This window comes from Ambystoma mexicanum, chromosome 1q (assembly GCF_040938575.1).
Source record: "Ambystoma mexicanum isolate Mex_15411 chromosome 1q, UKY_AmexF1_1, whole genome shotgun sequence".
NCBI classification, from domain to species: domain Eukaryota; kingdom Metazoa; phylum Chordata; class Amphibia; order Caudata; family Ambystomatidae; genus Ambystoma; species Ambystoma mexicanum.
The window spans coordinates 1418144789-1418157952 of record NC_090922.1 but is presented as its reverse complement, the minus strand read 5'-3'; the positions used below and the strand labels follow the sequence as shown (position 1 = coordinate 1418157952).

Here is a 13164-nt window from a genome sequence, read left to right as displayed (position 1 = left end):
CAGACCTTGCGCGAGGGGACTCTTCTTGTTTTGGCCATATCTGACCTCCACAGGAAAGCCTTGCATTGATAGAATCCAGGAAGTAATTCGGGAATTACTCACATTTCCGGCCCGGATTCTGTCACTTTGGAGATATTGCAGAGGCTGGTGTGGAGTCTCCACTATGATGTGTTCCCCATGGATAAACGGGCGGTAATTCTTCAATGCCCACACGATTGCCAGGAGTGCCTTCTCACAATCGTTGAATTTTTCCTCCACAGAGGATAAAGTTTTGCTCGCATAGGAGATTACTTTATTGACCTTGTCATGCTTTTGGTATAATACTGCCGTCAAGCACGCATTAGAGAACCCCGTCTCCAGGAAGAACTCCTTGTTTCTGACAGGGTAAGCTAGGCAGGGCGCTTGTGAGAGGCTTCTTTTGAGTTGTCTTACTGCCTCGGCTTGTTCTGGACCCCATTCCCACTTGACCCCCCCTTCAGGAGATGAATCAGGGGTCTGGTGATCTCTGCGTAGCCCTCAATGAACTTTCTGCTGTAATTAGTCAGTCCAAGGAGGCTCCTTAGTTCCCGCAGAGTTGTGGGGTCTTTCAGTTTCTGAAGTGCTTCCACTTTCTTTTCCTGGGGACAGAGACCCTGAGGAGTAATCTCATGCCCCAAGAAATTAACACGGGTTCTACACCACTGTGCTTTCTGAAAGGAAAGTTTTGCTCCGGCGGCCCTCAACTGCGTCAGAACATAACGAATCTCCGCTATGTGTTCCTCCACGGATGAACTTTTGATGAGGACATCATCTACATAAGCCAGGTTACCCCTCGCACCCAGGTCGGGCATGGCCTTATGTAGGAAAATATTGAAGTCATTACCGGAGTTAAGGTATCCGAAGGGAGTCCGGGTCCATGTGTACTGCTGGCCCCCAAAGGTAAAAGCCAGTTTGTATTGGTCCTCCCTGCTGACAGGCACGGTCCAGTATCCATTGGTCAGGTCTATTGCAGTGAATACCTGTGACCCCTGAATCTGGGCCAGCCCTTGGTCAATGTAGGGAAGAGGCCATCGGGAAGTATGGACCCGTTTGTTGAGCTCCCTGAGGTTGGCGCAGAGTCTCCACTGGCCGTTTGGCTTCAATATTCCCAGCACCGGATTATTGAAGGTGCTGTGGAATGGACGGATTATTCCCCGGGACTCAAGGTTCTTAATTATTTCAGTAAGGGACTCCATTGATGCGAGAGGCAAGCGATATTGCTTCACAAACACAGGAGTCATGCCAGGGTCCGTGGGGATTGTTGTTGTGTGGATGTCAGTGCGACCACAGTCATATGAGTCTACCGCAAAAAGATCTTGGAAATCCAAGAAAACTTGTTTCAACTTTTGCTTTTGTTCCAGAGTCACACAGGCATCAGCTAGGTTGACTCTCTCTTCCACCATCTGCCTGAAGCCTGGAAAGACTTCTGGTTTGGCTATTTCAGTGGCCTCCTCCAGCTGGGTGGAGAAGTCCCTAGTCAGAGTGCTGATTTGGACTGGAGGCTTCAGGTGGGAAAGGCAGCCCTCATGGACCTGGAAAATCACCTCATCCCTCCTGAAGTCACAAGTCACATCTTCCTTACCATAGGGGCAGGAAGTGTACACCAGGAAGTTCCCCCCATGCCGGGTAAAAATCCTGTCTGGTGTTGTATTGTCATCACTGTCACTGTCAAAGCAGTCCTTGGGGATTGGCCCTAACAGTTCATTTCCTAAATCTATGGAAAAATGTCGGTCATCAACCGCCATTCCAATAATGGTGCCTGCGGCTAGAGTAATACTCTTTAAGTCGCTGTTATCCACCTCTATTGGAATGGTGTCATGTTCTATGTTGACTAATGGAGTTGGGTTTACCCCTAACCCTTGCAGTTGGAGAGAAGCATTTAGATGTATGTAAGCATCAGGGTTTTTCAAATGTTGTCCTCTTTTAGCTTTCACTTCCAGGGAGAATTGTCGGGTCCTTTCTGGGATGGTGACTTCCTCTTTAATCTGAATTTCAACTGCATAAGGTAGCAATTGAGCCGACCTAAATGCTTTTTCTGGATCATCAAAGCCCATGGGATTATCCGCTAATCGGGACCAAGCTTTGAAGTTTATTAGGTCCAAACTAATGGCAAAGCGATTGAGAATGTCACTGCCTAAGTAAAAGGCGGCAGTGACGTCTCGCACGACCCAACAATTATGGACTATGCTCTTGTTGCCAATGGAGATTTTGAGCATACACCTGCTTGGCAGGAGATGTTTGGAATTGGGTGCTTCCAGGTCCATTTCCCATTTGTCTATCAGTTTGAATGTGGGAATGGCTGGATCGTTTGGGAGTTGGCGAAACATGGCTTTGCTGATGAAGCTCTTAGCATTGTTCACGCACACTCGAGCGAGAACAGAGTCCTTCCCATCATTTAACTGAACAGGGATGAACAACTGCTCTCCAATTTGCTGAATATCAGCCAGGCTCTGAGCTGATTTCACATCTTTCTGGACTATAGGAGTGGGAGTTTCTGATTGTGGATTAGTATAGAATCTCAGAGTGTTTCCTTCCAGCGTGGAGTACCACTTTAGACTGGAAGGAAGGTTGATTTTCAGAAATAGAGAGGACCCTCCATCACCAGTCTGTTGTCCTACTGCTATTACTGTCACGTCTGGAATTTGGTTGTTCTGGAAGTGAAATTCTACTTGGTCAGATTTTTGTTCAACCATGTGGCAGGTGCCGTTTAAACTAACATGGTTGACACTCTGTTTTAATTTTATTGGTCGGCTAGTCTGAGTCCAGAGGACCTTGTTTACGCAATCTATTAAGGGTGACAACCTCCTCAGGAGGTCATTCCCCAGTAAACAAGGGGTGCCCTCTGGAGTCACTACTATGACCGGGTGTTTCACCTTGTGTTGCCCGATCTTAATGTCCAAGTCTGCAGTCCCCTCAACGGGAATTTCCTTCCCGTCAAAGTTCTGCAGTTGTCCAGGAAGAGAGGTGAGAGGAATTTGGTAATTCTCTCCCCTTCCTGCATTCAGTTCGTCAAAGGCCCTTCTGGACAGAAGGGTAGCTTGAGATCCAGTGTCCACCAGTGCCAAAATTGTACCCTGCCCCTGTACTTGTACCGGGGCATAGTATCTTCCCTCCTTCTCCTCAAGGGGCACAGATAATGCACATTTTTGGACAACTGATGGGCTAACTTTCTGGTTTTGGACATCGCTAGCGAAGAGATTTGGGCAGAATTCTGTGGAGAGCCTTGGGAATCTGAAATAAAAAATTGGCAACTGGAGATCAGAGCCATTGTGGGTTCCCCTGGCTCCGTTTCCGGGCCGCCCCCCCCTTTTTGGAGGCAGTCACCAGGATGGGTTTGAACCAGGGGATTTTCTTGCTGTTGGTTCTGGGATGAGATGGTGGGCGGCGGTAGCTCAGTCTCCACATCTCCCCAGTCTGGATTTGCATCCCTAGGGACCAATTTTTCTTTGGGAGGAGTTCCCCCCTCTCTGAAGGAGAAGATCCTTTTCCCAGGATCCTCTGAGGATCCCTCTCCCTCAAATTGGAAGATCTGTACCTCCTCCTCAAACTGAGTCTGTTTGGGTCTTTTGTTTCTCCTACCCCCCCTCTGCTCCTTAGGAGGCAGACTTTAAGGGACAAGAGATTTTGTTTCCGGTTCGTGGTTTTCCAGGGGCTGTTTACAAGTTGGGAAGGAAGCTTCCTCCAAGGCTTTAGACCCCCCTTCCCCTTGTGCCTCCTCCCTGGGAACCGGTGTGTTATCGGGGTGCTGCCCCCGTCATTGTTCTGGAGCACCAGGTCCAGAGTTGGGTGCGTTCTGCGCCGGCATGCCGATCTGAGGGTTCTGCTGAGCCCTCAGTATGTGACCCAGATCCCGCGCCATGTTTTGAACCTGGCGGTCTAACTGGGAAACCCGCTCAGGCTGATACGGGGCCCTGTTTTCTCCCCTGGGCTGATCCCGGGAAGGATAGCTATCCCTTCTTTGGTAGTACCCCTGGTTGGGAAGATTTGGATACCCCTCCACCCTTGGCCTCCCCTCTCCCGGATTCGGTTGTCTGGGCTCAGGGAATTGGGTAAAGAAGGGTGGAGGATTTTGGGGCTGGAAGTTGGGTGGATACCTGAGGAAGAAGTTCTGCCCAGGGTTTGGTGAGTTTCTGCCCTCCTGTAAGAAGTTTGGAGGGAAGTTCTCTGGGTTAGGTGCTTGGCTAGATCCCCCCCTTGGGCTGGAGGAGTCCACACATAACCCAGGATGGGTCTGTTTCCCTTGTAACGGGGGCTTACATAATCAGGAGAGCGAGGGACCCCATTTGTGGGGCTGCCTCCCTGGCTCCCTTTCTGTGACTGGCCCGAGGACCTTCTGGGCCTAGCATTATTAGGTGCAGGTAGGTTTTTAGGCCCCCCCATCTCCAACTCTAAAACGGGGGTGACCTTTACCTCTGCCACCTTGGCAGCAGCAGGGGTGTTGTTGGCTTTGGGGTTTTTGGGCGCATTATTTTTATTTTCTATTGGCTTCTGCACCTCATAGATCCGGGTCGCCTGTTCAATGACCCAGTCTAAAGATCTTTTCTCGTGAAAATCCCTCACGAGCTGGGTCATTATGTATTTGGGCAAGGCATGGAAAAACGTATTAATAAATTCTCTGCTATCCGTGCGCACCCTTCTTGTGGTCTGTGCAAAAGCACGCTTTAACTCCTGCACAAATTCTTGTGGGGCCTGATCCTCCCCACATTGTAAATTGTAGGCTGCCTTGCGAGCCTCTTGAGGATTTCTATGAGTAGAAAAATGTTTCAAGATGGCCGCCTTATAGGTGGACCATCTTAAATGATTTTTGTCCTCCAGCCCCGCAAAGAAACTGGAGTATTCCGGGGAGAAGGTCCACTTTACATATTGAATACAGCTTTGGCTGTCCTTCAAATGGAAAGTCTCCATCATTTGCTCAAACAACTCTAAGTGCTCCCAAACAGAATACTTGGCGTTCTTATGATAAGGCGTGATGACGCTCCTGATTACCTTAATCTGCTTTAAGGGGTCCTTAAGCAAGGCCCTTTTTGTCTTATTGGCCCTTTTGGTCCGGGTAACCCTGGTCCATTCATCTTCTGACTCAGAGGCACTGCTCCCAGAGGTTCCCGTCTGTTCTTCCAGGTTTTCCCGGATTCTGCGAGCCTGGGAATGGCTGGCAGAATGTGGGGACCTGGTCTCCTGTGTCCTGTACCGCTCAGTGGAGTCTTCAGATCCCCCCTTGCTGCCAGTTACTGACCTAACTGGGCAGAGGTTTTCAGGATGCTCTTAATGGGCCTACTCTCCTGGGGTTCCCCATCAAATTGCACTGTGCTTGGGTGCCCATACCCGGATGCCCGCCCCTCCATTCCTGGGTGGTACTGGCCTATGAGCCCCATGCTTCTGGCTGGATAGTAATCTGCCATCCCTGTGGCCCGGTGCTCATGTGCGCCAGGGGATAGGGGGGTGGCAGAGTCCAGGGACTGAGAGAGATAAAGGCCTCTGGTACTAGGGCTCCCGAGGTTAGGCTCAGGAGTTTCCCTTTCCCAGCGAACCTGGTCTCCATCCGCCCCTGCTCCCTGTTGCAATGCAAGAGCCTGAGCCTTCAGTTCCTCAGTTAAGGCCTTACTAGACTCTATCAGTCTCTCCTGCATCGCTACCTGTTGTTGGAGCCTATCATTGTGCTGGCAGAGAGCCTCATTCTCTCTCTGTGCCTCCTGATTGGTCCTGGAGCACTGGGCCAGTCTTTGCTGCAGGAGGGTTACCTCCTGAGCTGTGTCCCTATTGGCCTGCTCCTTTCTTGCCAGAGCATCCTCCACCCTCCTGGTGTGTTCTAACAAGTTCTGGTGTTTTTTTTGGAGGTCACCCAGCCCCTGGAGGGCCAAGTGATTTTCATCTGTTTTTCTTTTTAAATGGCAGACTTCCTGCCCTAAGGCGTCTCTTTCCTGGCTAAGAGCCTGCATTTGTGCCGCCAGGTCGTCCCTCTGCCTTTGAAAGGCACCACCTTTCTGGCGTTCTTCATCAAACTCTGCCTGGGTATCCAGGTCTTTCAAAATCAGCTTGTCGCTCTCTGCCTTCACTCTATCTAGATGGCTTTGCAGGGTGGCTACCTGCTCCGTGCATGCCCTGTTAAAGTCTAATTGTTGCTCCAGCTTTTTCTGGCTCTGCAGTAAGGAGTCCAAACTGTCTTGGTGCTCCTTCTGCAGGGCCAGAAATCTAGTATCCTGGTCAGCCTTTTCCTGTTGCAGTATATCCATGTCCTCTTTTATTTTAATTATATACTGCCTACTATCATTTTCTGACTCCTGGCTCCTCTGCAGCCTCTGCTCAGAAGAGTCCAGATCAGATTGGGCCTTCTGTAATGCCAGCAGTTGCCTACTCGCCAGATCTTGGCCTTCAGCACATTTGTCCTGCATGGCTCCCATATGTAAATATAAATATGCCGCTACCCTGGCAATCTTGTTGTGCTCATCCTTGGCCTTAGAGGACATATATAGTTCACTCAGGCCACATGTAAGGGACCCTGGTCTCTCCATTTATCTGACCCTGTTTCCGTGATCTGGGGTGCGATTGCTTGCAACCAGACCGTCTGGTCCTGATGGGTCCACTCACCTCTCACAAATAGCTTATGTAAGAAGTGCTCTCTGGCTATTTTCATGTCTACTAAGGTCGTCATTCTGGAATTTGAGTTCCTTCCTGACTTACAGAAGTTTGTATTTTATTTTTGCAAAACAGACCTTTTCCTTAGAGCGTTCCTTTGAGGAGTGCTTTACAGCGTAACACAGCGTGGTGATCCGACCGGATATGTGTATCTGGTCAGCTGGCACACTGTATTAATCTGCACAAGTGATAGATCTAATCCGGAATCCCCGGCTTCGAGCCCCCAATTTGTAAGAGGATTCAATTCAACACTACAACTAAGTCAATGCCTAGTCTGGGATACTGAATGGAAACCCTTATTGATATATCTTTATGTCCAGTTCATGCGTTCTGGATGACTACCCCTATATAACACCCCTCTCTTGGAATCCCCCTGACCCCACTGAGCCAAGAAGTAGTTCTGTTTTGCAAGTTAAAAGGTTTATTTGAGAATTTAAACAATATAGATATATATCACACTTTATATTAAATTAATAATTGGATATCACACTTAATCTGATCAGTAATCAATAATGGATAGTCTGGCACTAGCACACTTGTGAATAGGAACAGAAGAATAAGGTGGTAGAGAATACTTTATATAAGTTCAGATGGATGTAATGTTGAATGAAAAATGCAATACAGAAAATACTCAATATGATTTCAACAAAACAATGTAATCACTTTTCTCTGGCAATCCCCTCACCCCTTTATGCAATGCAAGGAAATGGAAGGAAAACACACAGTTCTCAGAAATGCAATCAAATATAATTCAGTTCACCCCAGCAAGCTTAGACTACAGAAGTTTGAAACACAGGTCCAAAATGCTTTTATATGTGCTGGCAATAAAGTGAAAAATATGCTAAAATGCTTTTAATTCCCTCTAGAGGTTCAGGTTGAGGATTAGTTGGTTTAAATTAGTTCAGGCTTACTTTAGCAATGTTCTAGGAATGATTGGCAGGTTGCAAACGACTTTCTAACAGTTCTAGCAAGAAGCTGCTGTTTTCACACGTGGAGGAATTTTCAAATCGCGGTAAAATTATCGGGGGTAGGAATGCGGTTCTAGGTTCGTTGAAAAGCCAAGATTCCCAGCTTTCAGAGGAAAGTTACTGCAAGTCTCTAGGACAAACGGTCAGGGAGATATGAGCGATTAAATAAAGGTAGTTTTTCGGATTTGGAATGTTAAAATTCAAAGTGACAAGTGACAGTTTTGCAAAATGACAAGGTACAACTTCTAGGAGTCAGTTCTGGTTAGATTAAAATAGATTGAATTATATTATTTTAACTAAGAGATTGGTTCTGCACAGTTCTGCTAGGTACTCACAATATATTTAGAAATAGAATGGGCCTCGCCACGGATCTGGTCAGGTTTTCTTCACTCGCCACGGACGGTCTCTGCGCACAGCGTCTGGGTCAGCTCTCTAGTTCTGCGAACAGTGATCTGGGTCAGCTCTGCTCTGCCTCTGGTTCTGATCAGGTCTGTGGGTCCGGATACAGCGGTCTCCGGTTCAGCTGGTCTCCCTCTGGATACAACACTGCTCTCTGGCAAATGGCAAGGGTTCTTGCAAAGAATTCAAACAGCTCGCCTGGCTGTGATAGTGGCAATGATTTGAGGCCTGCTAAAGAGGGATTTAGCTTGTAGTTGACCTCTCTGCTACAAATTCTGAAGTAAAGTCTTGGTCTCTGAAGGTGGATAGATTGAAGTCTCTATGTTGGCTCTCTGAAGGTTGATGGAGGTAAAGTATGGATTTTCCCGGCAGAGCGTCCCGCAGCAAATGGATTTGAAGGTCCCTATCTGTCCTGACTGTCTGCTTTTATGTGTTTTGAAAATGGGTGTGTGTGCAGCATCACTAGGCTCTACCCCTCTCCACTTGTCATTGGCCACTTCATCCTCTTCCCCTTGATTGGAGGAATGAAATGAAGTGTCATCATGATGAGGTCTGTTTATGGTACAGAGAACCCACCCCTGTCAAATTACACACAATCTATATTTTGACCCAAAAGACATATCTGCACAGGTACACATTTGTTTAAAATTACATGCACCCATCACATATCACAGGAGGTATACCCTGTCCAAATCTGCTCTTCCTGGGAGCTTGCATTCAGAAATGGCGACATTTGCACTTTTTAACTGGTTTCGCAATATCGGACATTACCCCAAATTTACACACATGTGCGCAAGGAGTATGGACATTAATTGATGAAGTGTCAGATTTTTAACATGCATACATTTTAAGTAATACCCTCTTAACTGCTAGCATGCCCCCAGATCATACCACCGGTTCTAAAAACCTCTTAAAATGTGGGCAGAAAAATCACAAGAATTATGGTATCATTTAAATAATTTTCACAAGTCCGCTCTATGAATGATCCATCTTTTTAGAGTTATGTTCTGGCCCCAAAGGGGTGTGGTTTCCCCCCAGCACAAGGTTGAATTTCTGGTTTTTCCAGTTCTGCCAAGCCAGCTTGCTCTCACAGGCAGTGCTCCTCCCCTTTACTTCCAGGAGGAAGCCACTTTTACGGCCCCCGTAATAAAACATTTGCCTGAGTCAGGACAGGGCTTTGTTCAATTTCCTGCAGAGCCCAGGTAATTCAATCAGAGAAGTGTCATATCCCTTTTGGCGGGAGCAGCAAAAGGGCAGCTAGGCCTGGGAACACAGCTGTTGTGCAAGTCTCAACTCCTGTCGGGGGTAGCTGGTGGGCAGAATTCAGTTCCTTAAGCCAGGCCCCAGCTAATGTCACTTTTAGTTACCCAGTTATCTGCATTCAAATAAACTAACCATTTTTTACATATGCAGCTAAAATGCTGATTCTAAGTTTAAAACTATGACATTTAAACAATTGCAACCTATGTGACACTCAAAGGTAGGTCACTCATTTCTTTTAAACATTTAGATTTTTAGTGTCTTTCAGTCCAAATTTACTTAAACTGCTGAAATCCACAGCTCAGCCAGTCTTGTTATAAACCTTCAAGTCCCTTCAGAATATAACTTTACATTGTATCCACCTCTCAGTAAGTCTTTCTTTGGCATGCTTTGGGTTCATTTATTCAGTTTTACACACAAAAAAAAAAAAAAGTCTGGTGTTGTTTTAAAACGCCGGCTTTCTGATAGTGGTGAGTACTGGTACTGCAACCATTTTTGGGATTTAAGAAAATGAATTCCCCACAATTCTAGGTTGCTTTTGGCAATCAGCATTGCCATTCTCAATGGTTTCAGACTACTGTGTGGGTGGTCCAATGGTGGTTTTAGGCAGTGTCCTTCTGTGCCCATAACATCGGCAAAAATGAATGGCAGCCTGTTCTTCATGCATTTCCCTGTGCATTTTCTGGGAAGCTCTGGCCATCATGATGTTTTCCATGTCAGTACTGCACAGTTTTGAGGTAGGGCTTGGATGCATGGATAAAAACATCCCACAGTCTGATTGCGCAGCTGGTCACCGTTAGTTCCTCCTGATCTTAAATGATCTATGGACTCATGTATGTGGTCATTAGAATGATTGTCATACCTCACTGTATCTGATTGATGTGGGGTTGTGTTTACAATACATATAAAGGAGTCATGTTCAATGCAACCCACCCAACTAAAGTTGAAAAACATTGACGTTATCTTGCTGCTCAGGAAAATTATATTTTGTACTAATCTGCACAAAAATTATTTCTGTTCTAGGGAGAAATATATAACTTCTGGTGCAATTCAAAATGTCCACATCAGCCCTGCTAAAGGCTGGGCATGAATTCAATTGATATTTTATTTTATATTTATTTTATTTATTTTTGGAAATAAGAAGCCTGTTCTGCAGTAACCAGTCTACTCTTGGTTTGCTTGTTTTGTACATTATTGTATCTTTTTTCAGTTCATGTGGTTTCTCCAAAGCATGTGTTTGTGTGCTGTGCTGGTCTGTTCTTCTCTAGTAATTGTTTCCTTTGTGTAAATTACCTATATTGTAACCGGACTTTTGACGGTTGTTATTGTCTCGAAGATTGCAATATGTTAATGTTAAAGGTATTTGTACCGCCACCGTCACCAACAGAGTTGGTCCCCAGGCGCTCAGGCGGATCTGCAAACAAGAAGTTGGGGTGGGAGGTGGTTAGACAGATGGAGAGGGAGTAGGAAAGTGAGAGGGTGGTGTCCTGTTGGCAGCTTCAGTTTGGTTTTCACTGTGCGATGAGCTTGTGTGCGAATATCAAATCGATGTGAGACCTTGTGTGCTGTTGGTGTGGCTTATGTGTTGGTTGTTTGTTGTTGCGATGTGGTGAAGTGCAGGCGGTTTGCTTTGCGAGAGGGTGGTTGTGTGGATTTGTGGGTGAGATAAAATATAATTAATACATTTTGTTAGCGCTTCTGTTTTTTGTGTCCACTGCCCAATTTTTGCTGTATAATTCTAAATTGACATGAATGCTAACATGTTCAATTGGTATTGTTGTAACATATCACAGATTTGAACTTGGCGACTGTTGTCACTATTTTGGCATAGATATGTGTTTTGATTTCCTCCTCTGGGTCGGAATGACTGAGTAGTGCCTTAACATTATACACTTAGGATTTTTTGGGACACATAAACAGGACCCGTGCTGCACACCAAAGGTTCCTCAGTGGTAATGCACAAGACCACAGCAACCTAACCAGTCTCGGTGTGTGCTAGATCACCTGCAACGTGATGAGCCTGGCAGATTGGGGCACAGAGTTTAGCACTCGACTTCCTTCCCGGTGTGATAGCACAGCAAGTAGAGCACTCGCTTTGACATCTGTACAGAGCCTACTGACGCAGGTTCGAATCATAGCAGTGCCAAACTTAGCCTTTTATCCTTCCGAGGTCGATAAATGAGCACCACATACAGTGGGTCATAATAAGCAGCGCTCAGATACCGGAGGGTTCGTAGCGCTATATAAATGCTAAATTATTATTTTTAAGCAACCAAATCTTCTTTGAAGACTGAGGGATTATCGGAGAAGCTGTTTGCCATTGTGTGGATAGTGTTGCAATGTGTGCCCTGGATATCGAGCTTGTTGCTTGGAGGAAGGGGTCACATCTAAAGCCTAGAAGATTTTTAAGCTTGGGCATTCACCCACTCAACACGGTGGGCATCAGGCCGTTCTAGCCGGGCTTCCTTGAGTCCACTTGAGTGAACTAAACCTCCACATATGGTTTGGGACCGATCATGTGTGTGCCCGCCTCTCAGCTTTGTGGAGTTGACTTTGAGATGTGACTCTGCGAAATTTGTATCGAAATTGCTATAGACATTCACCTCACGTCCCGCCCTCGCTGGGTCTCTGACATTGCTACATTGGTGTGTAAGCAGCACAGCAACAGCTTTGCAACAGCTTTTTTGCTTTTGGAAATATGCTGTGGGGAATTCAACTCGGCCTCCAAAGTCACTGGGGGGATCTCCGGATCGCATTTAAGCGGCGCTGACGGGCAGGCTCAATATTTTCCTAGCAGTTACCTCCTTTGTGTGGCTGGGGGAATTGCAGAGACCTATTAAAAACAATGCCACAAGTCAGTCAAGGAAATTATGGTTCGTTTTCGATGCCAAAAAAGTGCCCGACTTTGTCCCAAAAAACTGGCCACACAAGAATTATGTGTTTTTGGTTCAGCCATCGGCCTATAGGCCAGTCCGAGCCTGGCTCTGTGTGCAACAACCTACTTGCTCTTTCGAACACCTTACTTTTTCTTTCACCAATAAATCAGGGAAAAGTGCAAACACCGTCCCACGCAACCAGAAATAATGCAGTCGAGTGTCGGGCATTTGGGAAATTGCAGAGATCAGCAAATCCAATGTGCCATGGATGAGTGTCACCATGAGAGATCATCCTTTCTAATGACAGATTCTCCTCTGCCAGGTCAGTGTGAGTTGCAAGCATAAGGGCAAGGGGTGGGCTGTTCTGGAAGCCCTGTAAGTGAGGGTGAGAAGGCAGGCCCTGACCCCACCCCAACCCTCCAGGAAACCCTCAGTATATGCAGAACTGCCTGTCACACGTGTAGGGAAAGCTTCGTCAGGCAGAGCCGAGCAGAAGACGCACATTGTAGCACAATTCCTTTCTCCCATCAGGCCAGGCTCTGCCCGAGATTTAGATAAATGCGGGCCTGGCCCCCAGCCAGCAGGCCCAGTCGAAAGCAGGAGGGCTCGAGCAGGCCTGTTGCAGTCTGCCCACTGCCCATTCTGAGCCAACAGGTCACACTGCTTAACTCAAGCATCTCAGGCGGGGTGCCCCCTAGCCAGACACAGCAACACCATGAAGGCAAGGCCCAATAGTGCCAGATCTGTGCTCGGACTGGGACCGCGGCAGCTTGCCCTGTAGGCCAGTCCGAGCCTGCACGGGTCGGACTGGGGCCAAAAATTGCCTCAGGCACCAACAAAAAAAGTGGACCACAGTTGCAAATGGGAATTCATTCCTTTTGTGACGCTGTTTGAATAGTACCCAAGGGAAAGGTGTTTGATAAAATGTGATGCAAATTGTAAATTTTAAAGAATATTTCTTCAGCAACACTGGTCAAAACTATTAGCCACATAGTGAAGTAACTCATCAT

General features: G+C 46.8%; 1 non-coding gene across 1 annotated transcript; it reads right to left on the bottom strand.

The window, feature by feature from the left end:
• Positions 1–12321: 12321 nt before the first annotated feature.
• Positions 12322–12484, bottom strand: LOC138565561 (U1 spliceosomal RNA). Its single transcript, XR_011301403.1, has one exon. It is a non-coding gene; the product is annotated as a U1 spliceosomal RNA (small nuclear RNA).
• Between the last annotated feature and the right edge of the window lie 680 nt (positions 12485–13164).